Source organism: Protopterus annectens, chromosome 3.part1 (assembly GCF_019279795.1).
Source record: "Protopterus annectens isolate FY-2018-M chromosome 3.part1, PAN1.0, whole genome shotgun sequence".
NCBI classification, from domain to species: Eukaryota; Metazoa; Chordata; order Ceratodontiformes; family Protopteridae; genus Protopterus; species Protopterus annectens.
This window is the reverse complement of record NC_056732.1, coordinates 1347171178-1347191523: the sequence shown is the minus strand read 5'-3', so window position 1 is coordinate 1347191523 and position 20346 is coordinate 1347171178. Positions and strand designations below refer to the sequence as shown.

The following is a 20346-nucleotide window of genomic DNA, read 5'->3' as shown; positions in this document are numbered from 1 at the left end:
AGAAAAAAAGGAGATAATTGTCCCACTGTACTCATTCTTCATTAGACCCATTATAGAATACAATGCCCCATTTGGTATGTACCTCTCAAGACATCTGCAACAACTGGAAAGGCCGCAGAAATACCTCACTAAAAGAATTGCAGGTCTAAAGCAGATGCCCTACGCTGACCGCCTTAAAAATCTCCAGCTATACTCTGTTGCATATCGTCTACTCAGAGGCGATCTCTGCTTAACATACAAGGCCATGGCAAACCCAGAGCTGTTGCACATGCTATACTTAAAGAAATCCCAATCCCTCAAAGCCACACGCTCCAGGGATCGAAACCTTGTCATCACAACAAACAAAACATGCTGGAGGGATAGGTTCCTGACCCAGAGACTCCCCAGACTCTGGAATAGATTACCCATACATGTCAAGCAGAGTGCCTCTTGACGATTGGATGGGAGAAAGGAAATTCACCCCAGGGATCACGTCAGTCACCCTGCTAGACAGGGGTCCAGGGAAGTAAATAGTGTGGGAAGAAATAGCCAAGGAATTGTTATGGCTAGACTTGTATAGGCGCTATGACTGATAGCCTAGTACCAACCTATGAACCTATGAACCTATGATGCATCATGGCTGCACAGCTACACCTTCCAAGATATTAGCATTTCACTTTACTGCTGACAACATGCTACACATCATTCCATTGCTACACTGTTGTACAGTCACCCTGTGTATCAGCACCATGTTAGCCTGTCCCTGCATTGATGTTACAGATGTCAGGTAGTGGCACAGGTATCATCATATGCACAGGGTGTGTTGTTGGTTTGCCACAGGCCTAGGCTGAGCCATACAATTGACAAGGTGTGTGTGTGTGTGTGTGTGTGTGTGTGTGTGTGTGTGTGTGTGTGTGTGTGTGTTTGTGGGGGCTGAGAACTGTTATGGGCCACTGGTGATGTCATGTGTGCAGGTATGTGGTTGCCCTAGGTTTGTTGTTTATGTGTGCGTGTCTGTATGCACACAGTTCCTCTATGTGGCTGCCCTATACAGGGAATTGTGAGACAGCTGCATACTGTACCTGGCAGAGTTTGCAGTTCACCATCTTCGACCATGGACATGGGACCTTTGCCTGGCAGGGGTGCTACAGGCAGTATCAGGTACAAAACCAGATTGAGTACCATCCCCCAAGGTTGAGACATGTCCACTGGATCCAGGTCCCTCCTGGGACTGGCCATAGCCATGTGCACGTGGTCTGTTATGACAGTCTGTGGACAGCACCCCCCCACAGTGCTGGGGCTGGTACTGCCACTACCAGAGCGGCTGTGACTGGTGGGACATCCATGGTGACCTCCAGCTGCTGGTGTTGCTGGCATATGTCCACGTGGCCATTGCAACCATCTAACCCTGTCCTGACACATGGACATGACATTGTGGATGAGATTCAATGTCTCATCCCACTGTCTATCCATGACGTTGGTGTAATTACGGATGGCACCTGCTAGGTCATGGATGCTGTCAGTTATAGAGGTGTGATGAGCCCTCTGCACCCTTAGACCTTGCCTGGTGTACTGTTCCATTCATGCCTTTGCCTCCGTGACAGTCTGGAACATGCGTGTGGTTGATAAATGCGGCACGTCTGCCAGGGGCATGATGACCAGCAGTGCTCCGACAAGCACCCCTGAACATCTGCCTATGTGATACCCCACCAGACATCTGGCTATGGCTGCTGTGTCCTGACACACATGCCATAGATACCACACTGTCCTGGCCAATGCCAACCGTAGACTGTCCCTAAGTTGGCTAAGGCCAACGGTGATGAGGCATGTAGAGGTAGTGTGACTGTGTGTGTGGAATGGGGGGGCATGTGTGTGGGATGTCAATTGGTGGCCCAGCGGCAGCCCCTGATGACCCTTCCTGTGCCTTAACACACCTATCCTCATGGTCACTGTCTATATCAGTGACATCAGATTCAGCCCCACCTCGCCACCTGTGAGGGGAAAACAGGGAACAGACTGTAAGACCTGTACATCACTGCTAAACCGTACATGCACACACACACACATACACACACACACACACACACACACACACACACACACACACACACACACACACACACACACACACACATGCAGTTGACATCCAGACAGCACACACAATAGCAGGTGATGGTGTAGTACAGTATCACACACAAACCTGTAATTGCACACATGTCAGCATGCAGGATATGTGGCACTCAACAGCATGCAGTGCAACTGTAGTCAGTCCCCATTACCAACATTATACATTGGTGTGATGCATGGCTTCTGGTAGTAGGTGATGGCTCTCCCCCTGGAACTCACTGCACCAATATCCACAGCATTGCTGTGCATCTGTTCAGCATCCTGGCATGTATGGTGCACCATACCTCACAGGTGTACACACCATTGTAGGATGTGTATCTGTGTGTCAGTTGTGTTTCTGCTGCTGCTCACAGCCTTTGTGTGTTTCTGGATTACATGTGGACACGTGTTTAGTGAATGCTTGATGTGTATTCACAGATGTCATCATCATGAGTGATAGACTACCATTAGACCGACCACAGACACAATGTACTGTACCTATGGTGAGTGTAGAGACCATTATTACCATTATTGAGCCCTGGCTGATGTTGCCTGTGGTACACATAGGTGCATAGGTGAGTACTGGTCTATTGGTCCTGAGGCTTACATAAGCCTAACCACAGGGTTTCCCAGCCATGCACCACCCACTAATGTTATTCCCTGTGCCATCCAGTTGTCAAGTGTTTCTGTAAAGAGGGCCAATGTGTAGCATTGACTGACATGTATGGGTAGTCCATTCCAGAATGTGGGAATTCCCCAGGACAGGGTATCCCTCCAGTATGTTCTGTGTAATGTGTTGATGAGGTTTAGGACCCTGGACCATCTTTATGTGTAGCATGTTCAACTGCTTTGTGTATAACATAGCTGTGTATGTTGGGCAGATGTCAGCTGTGCCTGGGCAATGTGCACCAGAGTGTAGCCTCAGTTGTCTGAGATGGACTGTGTATTGCTGGTAATCCCATTAGTGAGGTGTGTGCTCTGTCAGTGCACATGTAAAGCATGCATTACAGATAGGTGTGTTAGATGTGTGCTATGACATGCACAGTGATGCTCACTGGCATCCAGCCACTGCCTTGCTGGTATCCCAAAGGTACCTACATTGAGATGGGATAGAGTTGATGTCAGTGGACACAGCTGTGGCTTTGCTACAGGGTGGCTGCAATATTACAGTCCACAGTACTACATATTATGCATTACTGCTTATCAGTACTACACAGCAACAGACCCAACATTTCACATATGCATGTTCTATCTGTACAGATGCATACACTGCAGTCATCTACTGATATGCCCTGGAACCTTACCTGCATGCTCCATGTCTGTTGTGTGTACCACCCACCTTCATGACTGTATAAGTCTGTAGCTCTTGTGGGCAGGCAGGTGCTACCAGGTTCATGAGCAGCTCCTCCCCTCTGGTGAGGGGAGGATGGATGTTATGGCCCCCTCTGTTGCAAGTGGTTGCCATGCATAGCAGCGGAATGGCAATGTACATGGTGGACCAGGTCACTACAATGGTGGCAGACCTGCTGATATGTACGGCTGTGCATCCTCACCTCATTCACCCTGTGGACCACATCATTCCACATGGCTGTTCACTCCTGCTGGTCCTAGCTTGTCTGTGAGAACAACAACTGATAGTTCTGGATGATGCTGGTAATTATAATTTCATCCTCAGGGTGTCATACTCCCTGAAAGACATAATGATGGAAACATGTCTGAGCAACTCATATGTCAAGTTTACCATAATACAATACACATATCAGTCTCCCGCCACCATATCAGCTCCAACTTAATCTTCACACAATGCTAGTGGTATGTCTCCGGAATACGTACCATTGGGTCATATATTGTATTGTACAACACTTTCTGCTATGTGTTTATAGACATGGTAGAGTTGCTGGGCTGTTACAGAGTAGTTCACTTGCATGCCATTGTCACTGCCACTATGTGTTCACATATGCATGTGGTATGCCTGCTATGTGATTGCTACACATCTGCTATTCTGTGATATTGGGGATATCTATGCATGCTGTTGGACATGTTCTGGGATTGTGTGGACTATTACAACCCACATATGTTCCATGACATTTACACACCAGTATGTGTAGGGGTTATTTGCCAGCAGGAACACCACTCCCACCTAATGTGCACATGTTACCAGTCCATCTCACATCCGTGACTCACCATGGAACCTCATTATCTACTGTTCCGTCACTACTTTCATGTGGAACCACCTCAGGGAATGGTGTGTCCCCCTTGGAGCACACACAGACATATGTCTGTCACCCAGTTAGGTCAAGGGTCTTGTGCATAGGGAGCAACACAGAGACATGGGGTATGTGCTACATCACCTGGAGGCATGCAGTACACATACACAAGGTTTGACATGCATGTTACTCCTGCCCAGCCCACAGCCCAGGCAGCTTTATGTTCATGTAGATGCTGTCGTGACTGTCCAAGGGTGGGCACTATGTTCCCTTTGTTCTCATGTCGGGGCTCAATGGCCTCCACATTCCAAATGTAACTACCCACCCACAGTGTTTAACCACCACGTGTCATATACCAGCCCTGTATACTGTCTTGTTTGTCACCCAACCAGACCTACATACCAATATGTGCCTAATACCCTTCACCAACATATATATCCCACCTTCTCAAACAATTGCGATGTGTTCTCAACATGGGTTACACACCACACTCCACACTCCATCTTGCAGCCATGCACTGGTGTGTAGGTATGTTATGTATTGATGTGTGATGTTCTCTCACACATGTCATGGCAGGGGACATGTATTGACATAAATATATATATATATATATATATATATATATATATATATATATATATATATATATATACATATATATATATATATATATATATATATATATATATGTCTGTATATATATATATATATATATATATATATATATATATATATATATATATACAAGCATGTATATATACATATGTGCATATATATGTAGATATCATTATGTGTTTATATACCTATATAAATGTATAACTGTCCGAGGTTCTCTAGACATACACAGCTGTGAATATGTATCTCACATATATGTATCTGTATGTGGGGTGCATACGAACATGTGGACCACACTCATGTAGCCCTCTTTACTTCACAGCTGAACTGTTCTACCTTGCTGCAACACAGTCAGGTGTCACATGTGAACACAGACTAACATTGGGGGGGTGTATATGTCATCAAACATTAGATAAGCATATTGTGCTGCTATGGCAGTTGGGCATGCTATGTTACACTTTAACATGACTGTCCTACAGGTGTTGTGGTCTCTCACTCATATGTCTAAAATGGCATTATTAATACCACCATCAGCCATTGGCCACAGTAATTTACAGAACGCAGATATCATGGGTCACATCTTTTCCATTCACTGCTGATCTGCACATTTGACAGATATGTCCCACTGCCCACAGGGACTGACACTACTGTCCAGTGCAGATGTTGAGCAGAACATCATTACAGGGACAAGTACTGATGGCACATACACATCCTTTCACATTATACATCCTATTATTCTATGCCATATACTACATGCAAGTAAATGCATATCTGTTTCACATACCTGTTATGTTTTTTCTGCTGTAACACAACCCTGAGCTTTGTGACCTTTCTTCCTAGGATCATAGGAACATAGGAAGTTACTAAGCTAATGGCCTTATGGCCATTACAAGCCTAGCCAAGTTTTACCCTTATTTCCATGATCAGCACCTATTGCCCCTGTCCAAGAGGGACATAGGTGCAATCCCCAGGGTGAATTTATGTTAACAATCCAATCGTCCAGATTGCGTTTGAAGAGGGCCAGTAAGGTGCTCTGTCTTTTGATAATCACATCACCATAGTAGTCAGGAAATCCTTCTTCGTGGCACACCTCATCACAAAAGGTATGGAACAGAATAAAGTGACAGTGAATTCAGATGATCCACATAGGACAGATGCTGAAGATTTTGAATTTTCCTTGTGAGGAGCCTTTGTGTTCTCTCCAATTGCTGCAGGTGCTCGGAAAGGTACATACCAAAAGGGTCACTGTACTCAGTTATTGGCCTGATGAGGGAAGAGTACAGGGAGGTTATAACTTATTTTTTCTGGAGGCAATATCCTTACTTATGAAATGAGCAATATAATATGCCCTTCTTACCACTGTGGAGGCATGGCGATCAAAGATAAGGTTGCTGTCAACCTGTGTGCCCAGGTCTCTCACCACTGAGTGCATACTTAGGGTGTTGCTATTGATGTGGTAGTTAGCAGGAACATCGCTCTTACTGAAAGGGATGATAATACATTTTTTTCCATTGAGTTTAAGGTCATGACTTTGGCACCAATCATTTGTTTGTGTAAGACCCTCTTGTAGGATGTTGACATCATTTGGAGATTCTATGACTGCTCCCAGTTTGCAGTCATCAGCAAACTTTGTCAGCCACAGACCTTTAGTTTTAGCTTGTACTTCGGAGAAATAGATTCTAAACAGTAGAGTTCTCAGGACTGATCCCTGTAGAACACCACTGCTTACGGGTTTGCTGTTGGAGGTGGAGTCCACTATTTTGACTATATGGGTTATATCAGTGAGCCATTTAGTGACCTATGTAATAATATAAGAGTTGATACCTAGCTGGGTGAGCTTGTCAATGTTGCCTGAGTAGGGGATATTGTCAAAGCTTTGGCTAAGTCTATGTAGGCTGTATCCACAGAGTTCCCCTCGTCCAGGGCCTTGGTGACTGTCACAAAGAGGTCCACCAGGTTTAATAGGCATGATCCCCTTTGATAAATCCAAACGGAGTAGGGTCAAGTGTTTGGAGATCACCTATGTCTTTGTTTATAAGGTCCATGATGATTTGTTCCATGGCCTTGCAGATAATGCTAGTCCGGGTAATAGGTCTATAGTTCCTGGGGTTAAAGGAAGCACCAACTTTGTGCAAGGGAGTAATGGACACCATTTTCCATTCAGCTGGTGCTTAGACTATGATTGAAAAGAGTAGCCAATGGTTTGCTAAATTCTTGCTGAAGCCCATGTAGGATGCAGCCTGAGATGTCATAGATGTTCTGTTTTTGGCCTTAGAGAGGATGTTTATGACCTGTTCTTTAGAGATACAAGGTAGGAGACAGGTGGTAGGGATGTCATGGGATGTAGTGGGGACAGGGGAGTGTAATTTTCACAGAACCTGTTGGCCAACAGGTTAGCTATGTCCACAAGCTCAGTATATGCGGTATCATTAACTACCAGATTGGCACAAATCTGGGCCTTTCCATTTAGGTTACGGATGTAACTAAAGACACCTTGTGGTTGTCCTTAGTTGAAGAAGTTAATTTGGATTCACAGTTTGCTTTGGAGGGCGTCATAAGAAGTCTTATTTGCTTCTTTAACTTAACGAGGGAGTGTTTCCAGTTTAGGGCTTGCTACCTCTTACTCTTACACAGCAATTTCTTTCTCTTAGTGTAAATCCTGTTAATGGCAGCTGTCCAACAGGCAGATTTGCTCTTCCTTGAGGGGCTTGTTTTGGTCCTATCAGGTACAGCCGAGTCAATGTAGTTATACAGGTGTCTATATAAAGCATTTGTGTAGAACTCGGCATAGTTGCCAGTTCCATCTGAGAAGGGAGATGCAATGAAGCTATTTATACTATCCATTAAAAGGTTATAAATCTGCTTTGGAGAAGTTTTTTTTTTTTAGTTGGTGCTAGCGGGGGTCAGGTTTGATAGTTACTTTGAATGAGATTGATTTGTGGTCAGAGCTCACCGGGGAAGACCTCACAGTGGGGGTGTTACAGTGGTCTGCCATATTGGTAAGCACCTGATCCAGGATGTTGGCACCCCTTATGGGGGATGTCAACCAGCTGGTCCAGGGCATTTGAGTTAAAGTCGAGGAACCTTTGGGCAAGTGAGTTTGTACATGAGTAATTTACCCAATCAATGGATCAGTCATTTTTCTCCTCTCTCTCTCTCTCTCTCTCTCTCTCTCAGTCTCTCCAGTAGAGTGATTGAGCTGGTTTGAATAGATTGCAGCATGCTTTTGTTGGTATTGCACATGATCAGGTGGTGGCCTCTGCATCAGTCAGTGTCCACCAGTTGCTAATTGCATGCAGCCTGCTGTGTAGTACTTCAGATAACCACTGAAATGGCAATCCTGTACTATAAATTGCTGCCTTCTGTGGGCGTTGTCCCTTCACCTTTCCAGTATGGATGACATCCTTCCTGTGTGTGGACATCAGTGTTACAGACAGCAGGTAGCAATACCTCTTACAGCAGAACCCAGAGACACAGGCCAAATCCACATTTGGGTAAGGCTCCACACCTACAGACAGCATGAGTAGTGTTGTTGTGTGCATTGTATCTTGCTGTTCTTACAAGGTTTCTGAGTACACAGTACTTTTTCATGGAATGTTGTCTGTCTGCATAGCTCTCAACTGTGGGCCTATCCATATGATACCAGGGGGATTGGCTCTTAGGTTTTGTCTGTGCACCACACAGGTATTGTCCCAGATATAGCTGTGGCATTCTATCTTTAGAGTGCTGTCAGTACATGGCTACATCCATTTGTATTTCAATGTCATATTTCTGCATAAGGGTATGCTGCAATGAATCCTGTGACACCAGCAATTTCCAGGGTGTGTAACAGCAATAATGCAAATATGGCCCTATGTTCCTGTCTCTGTCCTCCACATATATGCCAGTCTTTGTCCTGCTGTGATACAGGAAGGGTTGTTAGGTAATGGCCCATCATTATTTACCACTAACATTACTGCTATCATCCCAGTCATGTCATGGACTCCCACACCAACTGTTGGGCCAAGTTCATATATACGGGGGCAACAGCTGGAGAACACATATGTACCCTTGTACATTCCAGAGGTAAGTGTGTGGTACACAGTGTTCCTTGCTCTTGTACAGCATTTTATGGGGGGGGGGGGTTCTATGCCATTAACCTAGGCTATGACACCTTTTCAGGGATATAACTGTTAAGACGGGGGTCATTCAGTGTGATAGTGAGATATTAGGTTAAGCAATGTTATGTATAAGATACTGTGACATTAACACAAGTGCTACTTTTCCCCCTAGGGCTTGACTACAGGGTATAATTGGAGGCTGCTGAACTACATCTGTAATTGTTGATTGTTATGTATCCTGAAGGCAAATCCTGTTTCTACTGTTGTACTAATTGAAGGCCTTTGCCTAGACAGCATAGTATGGTATATATACACATTGCTTGCATCTACTATTTTGTGTGGGCCTTGCATTCATCACTGATTGCATATTTCAAACCTTATGTGGTGTAGGTACTGGCATACATTTTTGTATAGTACACAAATAAAGGTTTTCTGTGTATGCATACCTGTGTGTTATGTCATGTCCTTTGAATTATGAGTGGGTATATGTTTAATGTAAGTATTCTCATTTGTGGGAATGGTTGCCACACTACACATTTCACAAGTGGCAGTTAAAGGGCTTGTGGCTGAGGGATATACTTTGCACCCAGTACTTCCACACTACTTCTACATATGATACCTTTTGTGTGTGTGTATATGTGTATGTACCTATATATATCTCATATGGCTATACCTATATATATATATATATATATATATATATATATATATATATATATATATATATATATATGGGTTCATGTCAAACCAACGACATATTACAATAACGAAAGTCACTACAGCGAAACGAAACTATCGACAGTTGAAAACATCGACAGTACATCTATACGAAAGTACAGCGCTAACATGGGCCCTGCAAGGGGGAAGTAGTGTGGGTACAGTATCATATCATATCCTTTACTTCCCCCTTGCACGACCCATGTTAGCGCTGTACTTTCGTATACCTGTACTGTCGATGTTTTGAAATGTCGATGTAGTCGTTTTGCTATTGTAATATGTCATTGGTTTGACATGAACCATATATATATATATATATATATATATATATATATATATATGAACATATGTATGTATCTATATACAATTTATGTTATATGATTATTTGTGAGTCATACATTTATATATATATATATATATATATATATATATATATCTACATATAGTTTTCTATCTGTCTACATTTACAGATATATATCTGTCCATATCCATGCATGTTCGGCTCATATTTTGGCCTGTTCCTCATTCACTTGGCAATTGTCATGGATGATCGCAGGATTGAAGTCAATAACTAGTGCCAACAATTTTGTGTTTCAGACTTCATCTCCTTCTACATATGTGTTCTCATACATATAACTGTGTAACTAACAACATTTTAAGTTTATTAGAGCATTAGTTGAAATAAATCCCTATTTGTACCCACAGTGTGGCATACTTTGTCCGGACTTCTTGCATTAACAGGTTGTGTGGTATGATATTGATACATTTCATGTACTGTTGACTGATTGTGCTGCATGATTGTTTGTGAAAACTTTAGGTTATGTATATCTGCCATTGTTTAGTGGTAAATCACTTTGTGTATGGAGTGCAGGATCTTGGGTTTGAGCCTTGGAGAGCCAGTTTATTATGTTGCTGGGCAGAACAAGGGATGTTGGTTACAGAGTGATTAAGGCACTTTTAAGCAGTTGTAAGCCTGTTTGCGTGACGGTAAGCACTGAAACCTCCGCTTATGTTTTCTTACAGTCAGTTAGCTTCAAATTTCTCAACCTATGTAGGCATAGCTTACCCCCGCACAAACCTGCACAAACCTGCTTAGCGCAGCTTAACAATACTTACTGCCACTTACTCCCATGCTAATTCCTTTAAAAGAAAAGAAAAAGGGGTTGATAGGAAAGTGGTGAAAAATGGGGCACAAAGAGGCAAAGACAGTAGGGGAAATAGCTAGGCATGTGCAGGAAGGGTATAGGAAAGGTCCACAGCTGCCTATTTCTTCTGCTGCAGCAGCTAGGCATATACACTATAGTTGCACGTACATTTGGAACCTCAAACCCCTGGGAGAGGGGTGAGGACAACATATATTCATTGTGATGCCAGTTAGACCAGATTACATGTGTCCAGTGTGCGAAATGGACAGCTATATATGGGGTTAAATTTTTTGTGGGATCAGATTGCCCTTTTTTTTTTCAGGTGAGAGTGGGATGTTGGGGAGGGGTAGTAGTTATATTTGGGGAGGTAGGCTGGGTAGGTTCACAGACAAGACACAAAAGATGCATACAGGGCCGGTATATGACACATGTGGGGGGTAAACCCCTTGGACGGGAAGGGGTGTTTGGAAGTCGCAAGGCCATGAGCCCCCAACTGGAAACAGTGTGACTGAGGTCCCCACCCATGGGCAGTCACCACTGCACCTTCACGGCACCAAAGTTGGCTGTGCTGGGGGCTGTGTAGGAGGGGCAGGTTCACCCTCTAATAGCATCACTCGGCCCTCAAGCTGGCGTAGCCACTCTTGATACTCCAGATCGAGCTCCTTACATGCCATGGCCTGGACCTGTTGACTGGTGACAGGTTACCCTTTGCACCCGCTCCGAGGGGGGGCGAGCCCCATTCCCTGCAGCAGTTCCACCCGAAGGTGGCGCAGGGACCACAGAGGAGGAGGTCCCAGGCTGGGCCCAGCTGTACTGGTGCCTGGTGCCATGACTAGCAGAGGTGGGACAGGTGGGTCCGCTGGGACTGGCCTTCCCATACAAGCTATGTTGTCACAGGTTTATGACAGATATGGGTTAGTAACAGTCAACAGCATTCAGGATTAGTTATAAAAGCATGCATAGGTATTCCCATTAACCCAACACACCAGATTTAACACAGTTGCAGAGCAAGCAGAACACATGCATATATGGAACAACAGTGGCCATTACAAGAGCATGCAGGTTTTATTTATGACAACAGGCCGCCAATATGGGTGTATTTTCACATGGCACATGCATAGAAACAAATGGGAATATTTATAAACCATTAGGACATATGTCCCAACAAAAGTTTGGAGTGTACACATACCAGTTGAGAAGTGTCATTGGGTTATTATGCACATATGGTAGGGGTGACAGTGAGAGTTCAATTAACAACTAATATATCCTTGTAGTTTTCACAACATTCTTAGTGACTGCAGTGGTCTTTCCCTTACATGTATTATTACACTACACAATAGCCTTATATTGTACACTGGTATGTTTAGAAATTATTAAATATGTGACCTGTGTCTTACATACAGGCATGACAGGCTGCAGGTGTTAATGCAACATATGTTGAGAATTGCTGTCATACACTTTGGGTGAGGTGCTAGAATGACAGGTTTGTTTCCATATACATTTTCTGACTATGTACACATTTGACTATCAGTTATATGCCATTGACAGCTGCCTACTTTTCTTGTATCATCACACTGGAATTTCAGGGGAACAAGATACCAAGCTGGTGATATTGGCCATTTATCTGGACATGCTGGACAGATTGGAACAGTTGTGGGGTATGAATATGAATACAACTTACAATTTGAACATTCTAGCATATTCTGTACTGTTGGGTGTAATTATACATATCAAAATCTGTACAGTTGTGGGGCATGATTATGCATACAACTTAATAGCTCTCCCAGGATTCGAACCCCTGCTGTGTGTGACAAAATATTATGGCTAACATCACAGTACACTGTGCTATCAGGGAATTGATATAAAGCTTTCCACTGTTTTCTATCTAAGTCTCCCTAACTTGTACAATATGTCTGACCTCTTGGCACTTACAACATTGTTATGCAGGACTTCATGCCCATTTTATCTGCATACCATGGTGTAGGTGACACTGCTTAAGACACAACAGTACTATTTATAGTATGGAACAGATCGCCAACATATGAGAGAAGACTAAACAGAAGTACTCCAGGGGGTTATACCTTTATTCACAGACTATTACACATTATTTATACTGGTACAACACTTTCTAAGGCTCTTATATTTATCTTATTACAGTACATGCAGACTGATTACTAACCTCCCTTGCGATGCAGCCTTTGCAGCCTTACATCATGGGCTTGCTGGTTCGCAGCCCGCTCATCTGCAGCTGTCAGAGAAATGCAGTGATATTTAGCCATACCTATCCATAGTATGCACAAGCTAGGGAATTATTTACTACTTAGTAGAATCAGTACTTACTGAGTACTGGGGCATTGGGCATCTGCCGAGACTCCTGGATCCACTGTTCCAGTACATCCCCTCTCTGCCACTTCAGGTCAGCATGGTGGTGCCTGACCTGCTCACCAGTCCGAGGGATATCTGTGGCACTGGTGAGGTCATGGGAGAGACTGTCCCATGCCTGCATTTTATACTGCAAGCCCTGGTACTGGCCTTGCAGTAGTCTCTGATCATGGTGTTTTACCTGGAGCCATACCATGATATTTGACTCCTGGATGCCCCAGCGCTGCGCTCTAAATCGAGTGCCTTCACTCACACCAGCCATTCTGCCTGCAGTAGGAAGCTACAACCAGTTATGGGAAGTATTCCCGCCTGTTAGGTTTAAATACTGCCATTTTCCTGCACTTCCCCATGATTGGCCAGTTTTGAAAAGGCTAAGCTATGGGCACACCTGCTTACATGAGGCTGGCACTGCTTAAAGAGGTATACCACTAAGCAGATTGAATTGGCTCCCCTACACATTACTTACACTTACTAACTTGAGCTGTGCTGTGGTTAGCATTGCTTAATAGTTAATTAGCACTATATTTACCATTTGGCAATGATTTATTCTTCAATACAGGTTATATATGTGTCTGGTATCCGTGATTCATGTGTACATACAGTGTATGGGGATCTGGGGACTACTACACTTTATTACAATAACACTTCAAATCTATGCTTACTGCAGTACTCCAGTTCACATAGCAGGTTATCCAACATCACACTGTACATAGATTCAGTTCACATGTTTGGTTTGATTTTCCTGTGGTGAGGATTAGTTTGCTGATACCTCATTCATATCTATTGCTATGATGGCTTGGTGGTTAGCTACTGTGACTATAGTGTGCAGGATCCTGAGTTTGAGCCTTGCAGAGGCAGTTTATGTTTTTGCTAGGCAGAACAAGGGCCGTTGGATACAGTGTGATTAAGGTAATTTTGAGCAGTTGTAAGTGGGTTTGTACGGGGGTAAGCACTGCCTACACAGATTGAGCAATTTAGAGGCTTGTCAAGTGGCATTCGAAAGACATGCGTGAATGGGGCATGCCTTCATTGAAGGTTGGGCATCAAGCTGGCACCTCGGTACCGTGAAAATCTACTGCCAATCACTAGTGGACTGGAGTTCCGCTGTGGCGACCCCTAACCAGGAAAAGCCGAAGGAACAACAACTGAGTGTAGGACACTGTAACCGGAAATTAGCAGTGCTTACCTTCGCGCAAACCTGCACACATGGCCTTAAACTCGCTTTCTAGTGCAAACATATGCTTACTACTGCTTCTTGCTGCTTAACCTAACTACTGCTTTATGCATAATAATACTGACACCTCACATGTGCATTTCCTGCAGTACTCTAGGTTCATATATGTATATATATATATATATATATATATATATATATATATATATATACATATGTTCTTTCATGACGGCAGTACTCCAGTTCATATATATATATATATGTTATTCCATGGGTTATGCAACATACATATTACTCATAACGTGCTTTGCCATGAGAAATGCTATGTCTCAGTTAACTTCCTGTTCCCCTCTCCTTTCTCGCTTACATCCATGGGGCGGTCCCATTAGAATGGCTCCGTATAACCCCAGCACACCTCGGCCCATAATGTCTTACCCATCATTCCCTCCACCCCCTCCCTCCTCCACATCAATTATCCTTCCTACAGGCTCCATCCAAATCTCACCACACCACTACACATTGCCCACCCTCCACTTCTCAGGACCCATCATGTAAGTTGTCTCACCCCATGGATCTTCAGGGTTCCCACACATTCAGTCCGCAAACATACATATCCTTCTTTGCTTACCTGTAAGTTATGGTATGTTACCCCAAGGACTCTTTTTAGCAGAATTTTTGGGGTCGTCCCGCTAGGGACGAACATGCATTTGTTTAAGATTAGACTTTGCAGGTTGATACTGTTTCTCCCACTGGTAGTTTCCTGCCAGTAGTCTGGGTAGCAGTGCTGTGCAACGCTTAACGGTGCTTAATATTCGATTTGCATGATATTTGCCTTTTGGCATTGATGTCTTCTTCATTACATGTTATATATGTGTCTTGTATCCTTGATTCATGTGTACGTACGGTGTATGGGGTCCTAGAAACTTCAACACTTTATTGCAATAACACCTCACATTGGGCCTTACTGCAGTATTCCAGTACACATATTTATGTTATGTAGCAGGTTATACCACTTCACACTGTACATAGATTCAGTTCACATGTTTGGTTTGATTTTCCTGTGGTGAGGATTAGTTTGCTGATACCTCATGCATATCTATTGCTATGATGGCTTAGTGGTTAACTACTGTGACTATAGTGTACAGGGTCCTGAGTTTGAGCTTTGCAGAGAGTTTATTTTGTTGCTGGCCAGAACATGGGCTGTTGGATCGAGAGTGATTAAGGCACTTTAAAGCAGTTGTAAGCGGTTTTGCGCGACGGTAAGCACTGCTAACCTCCAGTTACAGTTTCTTACAGTCAGTTAGCTTCTACTTTGCTTAATCTGTATAGGCAATGCTTACCCCCACACAAACACACTTAGACATGCTTGCTACTGCTTATTTGTACTTAAACCTGCTTACTAGTGCCTTATTCATTTTGACACTGAAACTTCACATGTGTATTTCATGCAGTACTCCAGTTCACATTTAAATGTTATTATGTAGGTTACATGGCAAACATATGTAAAAATATGTTCTTATACAGATTTCACATGAAAAAATGATACGTGCTGCAGTGGGACTCAAACCAGGAATGCCTGTTCGTTAGGCGGATGCACTACCACTACACTATTGCTGTGCTGCTTCATTTGCATATATATCCCTTGTTATCTTCTTCAGCCTTTTCAGCTGCTTTAACCGTAGCTAAGCAATGGGCAAACCCGCACACCTATGATTAGCTGTACTCTGGGTTTTAAAAAAATAAATACAAGGGTTTTTTAATTTTATTTCAATGTACTGTTGCTGCTGAACACGTGGGGACTGTTGGTGGGGATATGCGGATACCTATGAGCGGTCCCGCTCATTTATTTACACTTTCTTGTGTTCTACTTTACAGGGGCATGTTTATGCTGAGAGCTTTGCTCTCAGACACGCCCTTTGCACTCATTCAAGCTCAGTTTAGGATTTGGAGCTCAGGCAGCGCGCCTTCATTACTATGCATGGCATGCTGCCATCCTCCTCTTAAACTGCCGCTTCCATGCAGGACTAGATTAGTCCTGCATGGAAGATTAGTAAATTCGGGGGAATGAGATATGCAACTGCATTGAGAAAGGGTTTTGTAACTCAAAAGCTTTGCCATGTTTTATTATTTTACTCATTAAAGTACTGTTTGTTGCTTGAGCTCTTGTTGATTTTTCTGGGATAGTTTTCAGAAACCCAGCTGAAAACCTAACTTATCCCTATCTTATGATAATGAAAGGAACTTTAATGGTTTTAGGAATGATTTTAATGTTTTTAGAAATGATAGATTTGGTGACAAGCAAAGTGGTGGGGTATTATCACTTTATATGTAAATGGTATTAGTTATTTTAGCTACAAGATGATTCTCTTAAGATATAGTTGTACCAATCATGCTGGTTGCACTGATTTTCTTTGGGTGTGACCCTAAAATGCATTCTCAACCTGCAGAAATTGAAATTAGGTGCAAAGGATTTTGAAAATTAGGGACACTCAGCCAAAAATCTGGACACCTAATTAGTATAAAACTTAAATACCAAAGATCACATTACTGACTGCAGTTCCAGAAGGAATATGGTACTCAAAAACACAAATTAAAAAAACTGAGATTGATAAAGTGACATGAAAATAAAACATATGATCAAAAACACAAGAGTAACATTTTTAGACTTGAATCACATTGCAAAAATCTACCTTACAAAATAAATTTGCTTCTGAAAAAAGGGAGCTGTAAGACATGGGTCCTCTTTTTTAAACTGTTGGTGTTACTTGTAGATTGGTCATGTAGTCTGATTTTCTATGTACTTAACAGCTTCAAAAGTCTTGCATGATGGAAGGCAGGAAGGAAGTCAAAAAACTGTGTGAAAGGGTAGCCAAAGCTTGAAAATAGAGACTTACGTCCAAAATAGGTATAACTTGTAAAGAGGGCAAATCAGGCCTGAAACTAAAAACATTCCCCCCAAATAGGTACAGTTGAGAAATATGCAAAATATATATTTTTGTAGTGTATATCCCACCCCTGTATTCAACTTATTGCCAAACCTCTCCAGTCTGTTGCCTTTCATTTGTAAGGTAAACTTTATCTCTTGGTGACTGCACTCTCAACTGGATGGAGCCATTATAGTCTAAAGAGCTGCAATGCTCTTCCCCAGCTTGTATTCACTCACATTACACCTTACATGGAGAAAGGCAGATACTCTTTGCACAGCTTTCTTGCCTACAGATTTGATAAGTGACACATCACATCTATGATATCTAACTTGGTATGTGATTACTGCCCATCCTGACCTTATGGTACTTCAAAAATAGGAGCGTCTCCCCGTCTACATACAGCATGCAGCCCATCTTCTTATTTAAGAAAATAAATCTCCTACTCTTGCTAAATTAGATTGTCCGCAGATATCTTTAATATAAAGAATGCTTTATTTTTCATTATCTGTAGAGAAGTGTTTTTAGATGTGGATATAGATGTCCTTGAATTAATCTGCCATCTTAATTAGCCTCATTATCATACATGGTACATTATTGTACAGTCATTAGCACATAACATGGCCAACCACATTATTTGCTCTAGCCACATCGTTTAGCTAGGGTTTCAGAATTGCAAAAACCCTGTGCATAGCAGCATATAGAATCATAGGATCATAGGAGGTTACTAGGCTAATGACCCTAGGACCCTTACAAGCCTAGCTAAGTTATACCCTTATTTCCATGATTGGCACCACTTGCCCCTGCCCAAGAGAGACACAGGTGGAACTCCCAGGGTGAATTTATGGTTACCCATCCAATCATCTAGATTGCATTTGAAGAGGGCCAGTGAGGTGCTCTGTTTGACCTGAAATGGGAATCCATTCCAAAGGTGTGGTAACCTCTGGGAGACAAATCTGTGTTTAAGAATCATCTCAATATCTCTACCCTTTCAGCCTGTCCAACCCAAGATAGTAAAGTGGAAGCCATCATCACTAAACTCCAATTAAATGCAAAAAAAGCCCTTTACATCATCTGCATGTACATACCACCAGGTAACAATATACCTATCTTAAAAGACTTTCTCAGTTGGGTTTCCACCAATTACCCCCAAGAAACTATAATTCTTGGCGACTTTAATATAGACTGGAATAATATTAATGCTGAAAATCCCTCCTCTCATATTAACCTAAATGGTTTTACCCAAACCATTACCTCTACTACAAGGTTTAATAAACCAAGTAAGAAACAGACTATCTTAGACTGGATACTCATAAACAAAGTCAACATCACATATAAAGTAGGAACTATGCCTGATGACCTCAGTGATCACTGCTTAACTTATATTACAAGAGAGAAGACTGATTGTCTACACCTCCCTAATATAAGAAAAATACGCTCTATCAAACACTTTAAAATTGACCTATTTCAAAACGAACTCAGAGCATGTAACTGGAGCCCCTTAAAATCACTTCCACTTAACGAAGCAGTATTATTCTTTAATTCTACTTTCCTTTCCATTTTGGACAAACACGTTCCTGAGTGTACCATTAGAATGAAGTCTAATACAGCCCCATGGCTTTCGAATGAAACTAAAAAACTAATCCTCTCTAAAAATAAAGTTTGGGCCAAATGGAGATGCCATAGAATCAGCTCTGATTTTCTTCACTTTCGCCAACTTAGAAATCTTACCAAAAAAGCTATAATCGCTGACAAAAGAAAGTTCTACTGTGAACTTCAAGAAACCCATTTCAATAAACCCAAACAATTCTGGTCCTCGATCAATACACTCCTTTCACCAGGAACAGCCAAAACTCCCTCCCCACTAAATGCTGACCCAGACACCCCTCACCAAACGGCAAATGCTTTCAACTCCTTCTTTACTGAAACTATTCAATCTCTAGCTAGACAACTGAGCACTAATAACTTCTATCCTCCAAATAATCTAGTAGACTCTTCTTACAACTTCACTCTACAACCCATCTCTACCTCTTTCATCTATAAACTTATTCTCAAACTGAAACCTTGTACCCCCTCTGCTGACAAGCTCCCTTCCCTTTTTCTTCAAAAGGCAGCCAAAGAAATTGCATACCCAATAACTATACTCATAAATAGGAAACAATGAAGAGTGGCACTGCAAAGAACCAGTAACTCAAAAAGTAATGCCAATGACCAAGGACTGAGTCCCACAAAAATTTATTCACTCAACCAGGAGCAAACAAAAATCCACATAAACGCCTTTATTTCACCAACATGTATCACACGTGTTTTCGTCCTAAAACAAGGACTTCTTCAGACAAATTAAATTAATTGCTTTTGGTTTAAATGCATTAATCATGTTAAAACAATATACCAAGCTCCAATAAAAACATTCCTTAAAATTTAAATGAACTAATCACACTATACATCTCATTAATATTGATATCTATTCCATTCCAAGGAAGTTAGTCCCCTAACCCATCTCATTAATATTACTGCCTTTATCCAAAGTGCTTGAGTACTTTAATTTCCTAAGGTGTCCAAGTGCTTTGATTCCCTAATAACCTTTAACTTCATTTATTAATTATATAAAAACTTTTAAAAAAAAAGAAAATAAATATATAATTATATATATAAATATTATATAAATATGTAAATAAATACATAGGAAGATTTATTAAAAATTATTATAAAATTCATGTTTATTGGTTAATAAATATGGTTTTTATTGAGTACTCGAGACCATTAAACATTTTGTAGAGACAGAGAGTAAAAATGTAAGTAAAAAAATGTAAGTAAAAAATGTGTGGGAGATTTATAGGTATCAGAATAGTGTTTTTTTATATATGTTATATACACGGAGCATATACGCCCTCTAGTGTCCATAATGCTAATTTATCTAGATTCATTATATTTTGTTGGCTCTCAATTTGAGTAGTGGGGTAATGGTTACAAATTCATTCATTCCAGGTTTAGTAC

General features: G+C 42.0%; 1 protein-coding gene across 2 annotated transcripts in view; it reads left to right on the top strand.

Annotated features, from left to right (window-relative positions):
- TRIM55 (tripartite motif containing 55) overlaps positions 1 to 20346 on the top strand; it is a 1312971-nt gene that overhangs the window by 50797 nt on the left and 1241828 nt on the right. The gene's annotated exons all lie outside the window — the stretch shown is intronic.